We start from the raw sequence: 10,553 nt of genomic DNA, 5'->3' as shown, positions 1-10,553 counted from the left end.
CCTCAGGCTGCAGGGCCTAGTTTTAGGCCCACCTAGGTATTGGGCTTGCCGAGGGGCAGCCAGAGGGTGGGTGAAGGCAGCCAGTCCAGACCCTTTGTTGCCTGTGATGATTGGCTGGTACACTGCAGTCTGCCCCAGGGCACGGGGGCTAAACAGAGACTGGCAGTAGCCATGACTGAGGCGACATGGGGACAGGGAGTGGGGGTTCCCCTGGTATGGGGAAACCCAGTAAGACTGTGGGGTACTGCAGGAGGCAGAGAGTAGTTATTAATGGCTCCCAATCCTGCTGGAAAGGTATAACAAGTGGGATTCTGCAGGGGTCTGTTTTGGGACCGGCTCTGTTCAATATCTTCATCAACGATTTAGATGTTGGCATAGAAAGTACGCTTATTAAGTTTGCAGATGATACCAAACTGGGAGGGATTGCAACTGCTTTGGAGGACAGGGTCAAAATTCAAAATGATCTGGACAAATTGGAGAAATGGTCTGAGATAAACAGGATGAAGTTCAATAAAGATAAATGCAAAGTGCTCCACTTAGGAAGGAACAATCAGTTTCACACATACAGAATGGGAAGAGACTGTCTAGGAAGGAGTATGGCAGAAAAAGATCTAGGGGTCATAGTAGACCACAAGCTTAATATGAGTCAACAGTGTGATACTGTTGCAAAAAAAGCAAACGTGATTCTGGGATGCATTAACAGGTATGTTGTAAACAAGATACGAGAAGTCATTCTTTCACTTTACTCTGCGCTGGTTAGGCCTCAACTGGAGTATTGTGTCCAGTTCTGGGCAGCGCATTTCAAGAAAGATGTGGAGAAATTGGAGAGGGTCCAGAGAAGAGCAACAAGAATGATTAAAGGTCTTGAGAATATGACCTATGAAGGAAGGCTGAAGGAATTGGGTTTGTTTAGTTTGGAAAAGAGAAGACTGAGAGGGGACATGATAGCAGTGTTCAGGTATCTAAAAGGGTGTCATCAGGAGGAGGGAGAAAACTTGTTCACCTTAGCCTCCAATGATAGAACAAGAAGCAATGGGCTTAAACTGCAGCAAGGGAGATTTAGATTGGACATTAGGAAAAAGTTTCTAATTGTCAAGGTAGTTAAACACTGGAATAGATTGCCTAGGGAAGTTGTGGAATCTCCATCTCTGGAGATATTTAAGAGTAGGTTAGATAAATGTCTGTTAGGGATGGTCTAGATAGTATTTGGTCGTGCCGTGAGGGTAGGGGACTGGACTCGATGACCTCTCGAGGTCCCTTCCAGTCCTAGAGTCTATGAGTCTATGAGAACCCTGAGATAAGGGCATCGGGGTCCTGTGAGGGACATGGGGGCCAACGGCAAGAGGATCACTGGCCTGCAGAGGGCGCTCCTGGGTCCAAGAGCTAATTCCCGAGGACGACCAGCAGGAGGCACCGCAGGGGTGAGTATGAGCTGTGCTGCAGGCGTATTAGGTCCTTATTGTTTTGTTTGTATGTAAGTTATTGTGAAGGAATGTGATCTTAATCAGTTCATAATGTAGTTAATGTGCCTTGAAAGGTCTTATTTTTAAAAAATGGTAGGTAACTATGTATGCTCACTTAAGCTTTCGGTTGCAATTTAATAATACATTTAAAGGGTTTAATGTAGCTGCATTTGACTATAGCTACTGTAGCATATGGTATTAGTGTTTCTCTTGCATAATATTTGATGGTCCAGTTATGGACTCTCTAACGTGTAAGGCACCGTAGCTGTTGAGAGTTGCCCTAAGTCAAATGTATTAATGACTGAGTTTAGTTGTGTTGCCCACAAATGCAACATGGCCACACTGAATTCTTTTTGACTTGATCTGCCTGTATTCTTAAAATGTGAACTATCTGATGGTCATCTTAGTATGGGAAGTTTTCTGCCCAGTTCTTGAAATACTTTAACAATTAGCATCATTGACATGTAAAAACAAGACTTCAGTTCTGTTTCTCTTTTGTTCCACATGCTTCCATATTTCAGGGGGAAAGTCCAGTCTTTTGGAAGCTGACCAGTTTGAATTTGGATTTACAGTAGCTTTATGCAGCCATACAGTGTCCCTCATTGACTACTATTTGACTTGATAATGAAAAGCAATTTCCATAAATATTCCATTCAGTCCTTCACACCTTCAGTGTAATTTCCTTTCTGCTTTGTTAGGGCCTAATCCTAGTCTCATTTAATTGACTTCAGGGGAAGCAGACCTGGGATATTAGGTAGCCGTCTGGATTAAAGTGGATAGTGGTTTATGAGTTTTTCAGTTTGTGAAGCAAACAAACAGTATATGGTGTATACATATACTATACATGCTAACCTTACACAGATACGAGATACCACTCACTCTGCCCTAAGGGCTCGAAAGCTGGAAGCCAGGGCTGCCCTGTGGACTGTAGCTGCACCAGAGCTGGGGCCCCCCATTCTGTTGAGAGGCTGGTCCCATCATTGCAGTGGACGCAGGCAAAGGATAGTAGTTGGCTCAGTCCGGTGACCCACCCCAGGGCAGTCCCATCTGAGAGCCTGAGAACCAGGATCCATGGAGCGACATTTCCCCTCCTGCCCCGACAGGTGGGCTCTGCAGATGATGGTGGAGGGCAGCGGGAGGGAAGGTTGCACTAGTGCTGCCTGGGCTGTATCTGCACCAAGGATAAATGGAGGGGGTCACGCAGCCTGTGCCTGACACTCCACAGTGCTACAATCACTGAGAGGACAAGTCAAATGCTGCACCAAGGTTGGTGAGTTCCCCGTGAATTCCCATGTGAGCACACACTGCCACTGTCCTCCACACACGCTGTGCACACACACACACTGCCACTGTCCTCTACACACTGCGCGTGAGCACAAACACAGTGCCACTGTCCCCACACACACCACACACACACAAACACACCGTGCATGCTGTGCACACATAGACTGCAACGAGAGACACAAACTGCAAACTGCGGACACGGCCGGTTTGTTTCCAGGTTGCTTTTATTTCCACAGCTACTGACGTGTGATGTCTCTGCTTTCCGTGGGCAGAAAAGCAGTGGAGGAGAATCTCACATCCCTGAGCTGCCAGGTGACAGTAGCAGGGAAAATGCAGAGCACTGAAATCTTACAACACTCAGCAATCATTTCCCACTGTGGGTTAGGGTGTCCAGGAGGACCCAAGGGAAGGGATTAGGGGGAGAGGAGGGTGGGGTTACCAAGGCGCACTATGGGAATGGGGGATTTAGAGACCCTGAGAGGACGGGTGGGTGTGGGTTGCAGGCCCCCACAATGGCTGAAAAGGGGAACCCAGCAGGTTGGGGGGTAGCAGAGATTGGAGATGAGGAACCTCACACCCTAGGGATGGACTGGGGCAGTGGGGTGCTGGGAAAGTGGGGCCCAGCAATGGAGAAATGGGCTGGAGGTAATTGGTAGAGGGAGGAGATCGGGGCAGGGTGCTAAGGATGGGGGAGGGGTGCTGAGGATGGGGTGGGAGGAGGAGGAGGTCGGAGGTGGGGTGCTGAGAATGGGGGGAAAGGAGGAGTTCAGGGGAGGGGAGCTGAGGGGGAGGTTGAGAGCGGGGCACTGAGGCCGGGGGTGGAAGGAGGTGGGGGCAGGGCACTGACGGTGTGGGGGCAGGAGGAGGAGGTGAGGACAGGGCACTGGGGACGGGGGAGAGGAAGGAGGATGTCGGGGACAGGGCATTGAGGGTGTTGGGGAGGAGGAGGAGGTGGGGACAGGGCACTGGGGACGGGGGAGAGGAAGGAGGATGTCGGGGGTGGGGCAATGAGGGTGTTGGAGAGGAGGATGTCGGGGACAGGGCACTGAGGGTGTTGGAGAGGAGGATGTCGGGGACAGGGCACTGAGGGTGTTGGGGAGAATGGGGTGGGAGGAGGAGGAGGTCAGGGGTGGGGAGCTGAGGGTGTTGGTGAGGAGGAGGAGGTGGGGACGGGGCGCTGAGGTTGTGGGAGGAGTTGGGGCGGGGCCCTGAGGGTGTGGGAGGAGGAGATCGGGGCGCAGCGCTGAGGATGGGGGGGAGGAGGAGGAGGTCGGGGGATGGGGACTGAGGGTGTGGGGCAGGAGGAGGAGGTGGGGACAGGGCACTGAGGACGTTGTGGGAGGAGTTGGGGCGGGGCCCTGAGGGTGTGGGAGGAGGAGGAGATCGGGGCGCAGCGCTGAGGATGGGGGAGGAGGAGGAGGTCGGGGGCAGGGCTCTGAGGGTGTGGGGGAGGAGGAGGAAGAGGAGGTCAGGGCGCAGCGCTGAGGATGGAGGAGGAGCTGGGGGCGGCTCAGTGGAGCAGCAGTGCCACCCGCTGGCCCGTCAGGGTAAGGCACAGAGCGTATCCGCCTGGAGAGGCAGTGCCACCTGCTGGCCAGTCAGGGTAAGGCACAGAGCGTGTCCGCCTGGAGAGGCAGTGACACCCGGTGGCCGGTCAGGGTAAGGCACAGAGCGTATCCGCCTGGAGAGGCAGTGACACCCGGTGGCCGGTCAGGGTAAGGCACAGAGCGTATCCGCCTGGAGAGGCAGTGACACCCGGTGGCCGGTCAGGGTAAAGCACAGAGCGTGTCCGCCTGGAGAGGCAGTGACACCTGGTGGCCAGTCAGGGTAAGGCACAGAGCGTATCCGTCTGGAGAGGCAGTGACACCCGGTGGCCAGTCAGGGTAAGGCACAGAGCGTATCCGCCTGGAGAGGCAGTGACACCCGGTGGCCAATCAGGGTAAGGCACAGAGCGTATCCGCCTGGAGAGGCAGTGACACCCGGTGGCCAGTCAGGGTAAGGCACAGAGCGTATCCGCCCGGAGAGGCAGTGACACCCGGTGGCCAGTCAGGGTAAGGCACAGAACGTATCCGCCCGGAGAGGCAGTGACACCCGGTGACCAGTCAGGGTAAGGCACAGAGCGTATCCGCCCGGAGAGGCAGTGACACCCGGTGACCAGTCAGGGTAAGGCACAGAGCGTATCCGCCCGGAGAGGCATTGACACCCGGTGGCCAGTCAGGGTAAGGCACAGAGCGTATCCGCCCGGAGAGGCAGTGACACCCGGTGGCGGGTCAGGGTAAGGCACAGAGCGTATCCGCCCGGAGAGGCAGTGACACCCGGTGGCCGGTCAGGGTAAGGCACAGAGCGTATCCGCCCGGAGCGGCAGTGACACCCGGTGGCCGGTCAGGGTAAGGCACAGAGCGTATCCGCCTGGAGAGGCAGTGACACCCGGTGGCCGGTCAGGGTAAGGCACAGAGCGTATCCGCCTGGAGAGGCAGTGACACCCGGTGGCCAGTCAGGGTAAGGCACAGAGCGTATCCACCTGGAGAGGCAGTGACACCCGGTGGCCAGTCAGGGTAAGGCACAGAGCGTATCCACCTGGAGAAGCAGTGACACCTGGTGGCCAGTCAGGGTAAGGCACAGAGCGTATCCACCTGGAGAAGCAGTGACACCTGGTGGCCGGTCAGGGTAAGGCACAGAGCGTATCCGCCTGGAGAGGCAGTGACACCTGGTGGCCAGTCAGGGTAATACACAAAGGGTGTTTCCCAGAGAGAAGTGACAAGCTGTAGCCAGCAGGGGCAGCACCAGCCTCTTCCCCGGGCGGTGGGGGGGGCTGCGGTGGAGTAGACTGAAGAGTGTGGCAGCTGCGCCCCCCGTGCCGTCATGAGTCCTGCCACTCTCTGTGGCCCAGCCCCTGCAGCTTCTCAGTGAAGGGTAACCCCGCCCCTCCCTCTGAGGCCCCGCCCCCTGCCCAGGCCAGAAGCCGGAGCCGGGAAGGGGGGTGCTGCGCTGGCTGGTACCATGGGGCAGGCAGCCGCAGCGCTGCCCCGTCTTGTCGTCCTGCTGCTTGGGGCTGTGACTGCTCCTCAGCTTCCAGCTGCTGCCCTTCGACTGCTCACCGGCTGTAAGACCTGCCTGGGTGCGGGGCTGGGCCGGGCCCCAGTGCCAGCAGAGTCCCCGGGCAACAGCAGCCACGGGCACAAGGGACTCCCCCAAGCTTGCCAGGCCCCGGTTAGATGCAGGGGGGGGTCTCTGCGAGGGGAGGGGATGAGCGGTTGGGGGTCTGAAGGGTGCTGGCTGGGGGGGTTTCTGTGGGGGGAGGAGCACTGGTTGGGGGGGTCTGAGGGGCACTGTCTGGGGGGGCTCTTCAGGGGGAGGGGATGAGTGGGGGGGTTCTGAGGGGTGCTGGCTGGGGAGTTTCTGTGGGTGGAGGAGCACTGGTTGGGGGTCTGAGGGGCACTGTCGCGGGAGTTCTCTGCAGGGGGAGGGGATGAGCGGGGGTTCTTAGGGGTGCTGGCTGGGGGGGTTTCTGTGGGGGGAGGAGCACTGGTTGGGGGGGTCTGAGGGGCACTGGCTGGGGGGGCTCTGCATGGGGAGGGGATGAGCAGGGGGATTTTGAGGGGTGCTGGCTGGGGAGTTTCTGTGGGTGGAGGAGCACTGGTTGGGGGGGTCTGAGGGGCGCTGGCTGGGGGAGGTCTCTGCAGGGGAGAGGGGCACTGTCTGGGGGGTCTGAGAGGCGCTGGCTGGGAGGGTTTCTGCGGGGGGAGGGGATGAGCAGGGGGGGTCTGAGGGGTGCTGGATGGGGGGGTCTCTGCGGGGGGAGGGGATCAGCAGTGGGGAAGGGCCCCCAGCTGGAGGGGGGTCTCTGCACAGAGAGGGGCGCTGGCTGGGGGGGGGTTCTGTGGGGGGAGGGGATGAGCGGGGGCTTCTGAGGGGTGCTGGCTGGGGGGTTTCTGTGGGGGGGAGAAGCACTGGTTGGGGGGTCTGAGGGGCACTGTCGGGGGGGGTCTCTGCAGGGGGAGGGAATGAGCGGGGGGTTCTGAGGGGTGCTGGCTGGGGGGTTTCTGTGGGGGGAGGAGCACTGGTTGGGGGGGTCTGAGGGGCACTGGCTGGGGGAGAGGGGCACTGTCTGGAGGGGTCTGAGAGGTGCTGGTTGAGGGGATCTCTGCGGGGGGAGGGGATGAGCGGGGGGAGGGCCCCTAGCTGGGGGAGCGGTCTCTGCATGGAGAGGGGCGCTGGCTGGGGGGGTCTGAGGGGCGCTGGCTGGGGGGGTCTCTGTGGGGGGAGGGGATGAGCGGGGGGACTGAGAGGCGCCGGATGGGGAGCTCTGCGGGGGGAGGGGATGAGTGGGGGGACAGAGAGACACTGTCTGGGGGAGTCTGTGGGGGGAAGGGATGAGCGGGGGGACTGAGAGGCGCTGGATGGGGGTCTCTGCGGGGGGAGGGGATGAGTGGGGGGATCTGAGAGGCACTGTGTCGGGGGGTCTTTGCAGGGGAGGGGATGCACGGGGGTTCTGAAAGGTGCTGGCTGGGGTGGTCTCTGTGGGGAGAGGGGATGAGCGGAGGGTCAGAGGCGCTGTCTGGGGGTTCTCTGTGGGGGGAGGGGATGAGTGGGGGGACTGAGAGACACTGGCTGGGGGGGTCTCTGCGGGGGAGGGGATGAACAGGGGAGGAGGGGCCCCAGTTGGGGGCTCTCTGCGGGGGAGGGGATGAGCGGAGGGGTTCTGAAGGGCACTGGCTGGGAGATCTTTGCAGCACAAGGGGATGAGCGGGGGAGGGGAGCTGGCGGGGGAGGTCTCTGCTAGTGGGAGGAGATGAGCAGGGGGGACTGAGAGGCGCTGGCTGGGGGGGCTCTGTGGGGGGAGGGGATGAGTGGGGGGATCTGAGAGGTACTGGGTGGGGGGGTCTCTGCAGGGGAGGGGATGAGTGGGGGGTCTGAGAGGCGCTGGCTGGGGGGCCTCTGTCGGGGGAAGGGATGAGTGGGGGTTCTGAGAGGTGCTGGCTGGGGGGGGTCTCTGCGGGGGGAGGGGATGAGCGGGGGGACTGAGAGGTGCTGGCTGGGAGTCTCTCCGGGGGGGATGGGGCTGAGCCACGGGGTCTGGGACGGGTAGACCCATTAACCCCCCCATCCCATGCCCGGCCCAGGCCCTGCTCCCTCTGGAGCAGCCTTGGGGCTGCCCCGGGTTCCCCATCCACTGCTGAGCTGCAGCCTCCAGGTACCGGAGCGAGCCCCAGGGGCTGGACCGGGGCTGGACTGTGACTCTGCCCCAGCGTCCAGGGGTGGGGGGCCCGGCATCTCGCAGCACCGGGGTCTGCTGCTTGGGGCTGAGCCATGGAGTGCTCGGAGCTGCCGCCCCAGCCAGAGCCCAGCACCCCTGTGCCTGGCCAGACTCTGCTCTGGGGCCCCAAGGGGGGACTGGCCCCACTGGGGTCCCGGCATGTGGCTGGGCGGGGAGCTGTTGGGGGGGGCAGTGAGACTGGGCGGTGGAGTCCCAGTGGGGGGAGACCTGGGCAAACATGTGGATGGAAGAGCCAGTGACCATCCAAGGAGCAGCGAGAGAGGGGGGGCATTGAGATCCCCTCAGACTTACTGCTGCCCCCTCCCATGGGGACCCCATGCAGAGTGATTCCCCCTTTCCTCTCAAATGCCTGAGAAGGTGTCTGTTCTCCTCCCCGATTGTGCCCCATTTCCCTCCACTTCGCCAATGGCCAGTTCAAATGTCAGGTTTGGGGTGTCCCTCCTCCCTGCCCCCACTTTTCCCTGCAGTGATTTGTCGTTGTTTAGAGGAAAATCGTTCCCCTGGTGATTTGTGAACTGGGCAGAGGCTGGGGGAGCCCTGAGACAGGGATACGCTGAGCTGGGCTGGGGAGGGCCTCTCTCTGCTGGCAACAGGGCATGGAAAGGGAAGGACAAGCATCCCCCATGGAAACTGGGCAGCCCCAGGTTTCCCAGCGCCAGCTACTTCCCCGCCCCCCCTGCTCCCTCCCCACCACCTGCTAGTCACATTCCTAGACCCCACTGCCAGCCCCTCCCCACTGCCAGTGACCTGACTCCAGCCCCCTCCTTTCCCCTGAGAAAACCACCTCACCCTAGCTCCTTGCCCGCCAGTGGATGTGCGGCGAGGAGAATCCACCCCATTCTGTTGGTGTTTGAATATCACTGTATAATCCCCCCAAATTTCCCCTCCTTTCCCTTGGACTGTTGAATGGTGATAGAAAATCTCCCCCGTCGTTGGTGCTTCTCTCTTGTATTGGCAAATATTTAGTTTGTGCCCCATTTTCTCCTCAGTTCTGAAATTCTGATATCAAATTCTTGAAAGGCTTCCTGCCTTTCTCTCCAGGTGTGTGACTGAGATCAGGGCTCTTATCATCCTTAGCGTGGCCCAGGCCTTGCCTGAGATCAGGTCCCTCAGTGTGCCGGGCACTGCACAAACCCTGACCGAGTTTGGGGCACTCGTGCCAGGGACTGCACAGACCCCTACAAAGAGTAGAGACCTTGTTGTGGCGGGTGCTGCAGTGACCCTGACTGAGCCTGGGCTGCTGTTGTGCCAGGCTGTGCATCAACATGAAGGGAAACCAGGCTGCCATTGTGCCAGGCGCTGCAGGCACAGCAAACAAAATCAGGGACCTTGTTGTTCCTGGAGCTGCAGAGACCCCAAGCAAGGTCTGAGCCCCGTTCTGCCGGGTGCCGTGGAGACCCCGAGCGAGACCGGGGCCCCGTTCCGCCGGGGACCGCGGAGACCCCGAGCGAGACCGGGGCCCCGTTCCGCCGGCGACCGCGGAGACCCCGAGCGAGACCGGGGCCCCGTTCCGCCGGCGACCGCGGAGACCCCGAGCGAGACCGGGGCCCCGTTCCGCCGGCGACCGCGGAGACCCCGAGCGAGACCGGGGCCCCGTTCTGCCGGGCGCCGCGGAGACCCCGAGCGAGACCGGGGCCCCGTTCCGCCGGCGACCGCGGAGACCCCGAGCGAGACCGGGGCCCCGTTCCGCCGGGCGCCGCGGAGACCCCGAGCGAGACCGGGGCCCCGTTCCGCCGGGCGCCGCGGAGACCCCGAGCGAGACCGGGGCCCCGTTCCGCCGGGCGCCGCGGAGACCCCGAGCGAGACCGGGGCCCCGTTCCGCCGGGCGCCGCGGAGACCCCGAGCGAGACCGGGGCCCCGTTCCGCCGGGCGCCGCGGAGACCCAGAGCGAGATCGGGGCCCCGTTCCGCCGGGCGCCGCGGAGACCCAGAGCGAGATCTGGGCCCCGTTCCGCCGGGCACCGCGGAGACCCAGAGCGAGATCTGGGCCCCGTTCCGCCGGGCGCCGCGGAGACCCAGAGCGAGATCTGGGCCCCGTTCCGCCGGGCGCCGCGGAGACCCAGAGTGAGATCTGGGCCCCGTTCCGCCGGGCGCCGCGGAGACCCAGAGTGAGATCTGGGCCCCGTTCCGCCGGGCGCCGCGGAGACCCAGAGTGAGATCTGGGCCCCGTTCCGACGGGTGCCGCGGAGACCTCGAGTGAGATCTGGGCCCCGTTCCGCCGGGTGCCGCGGAGACCCCGAGTGAGATCTGGGCCCCGTTCGGCCGGGTGCCGCGGAGACCCAGAGTGAGATCTGGGCCCTTGTTGTGCCAGGTCAGACTGAGACCTAGACTGAGATCATGGCTCCCTTGTGCGGGGCATCGCATGACTGCAGCCCAGATTGCTGCCTCCATTATGCTGGGCACCTCAGAAACTCCGACTAAGATCTGTGTCCCCATTGGGCCTGGCACAGATCATGCCCTACCACTGTACTGGGCACTGCACAGGCCCTGACAGAGATCCTGACCCCTCATTTTGCCAGATGCTGTAGG

Source organism: Gopherus evgoodei, unplaced genomic scaffold (genome assembly GCF_007399415.2).
Source record: "Gopherus evgoodei ecotype Sinaloan lineage unplaced genomic scaffold, rGopEvg1_v1.p scaffold_67_arrow_ctg1, whole genome shotgun sequence".
Lineage (NCBI taxonomy): Eukaryota > Metazoa > Chordata > Testudines > Testudinidae > Gopherus > Gopherus evgoodei.
This window is presented reverse-complemented; position numbering follows the sequence as displayed.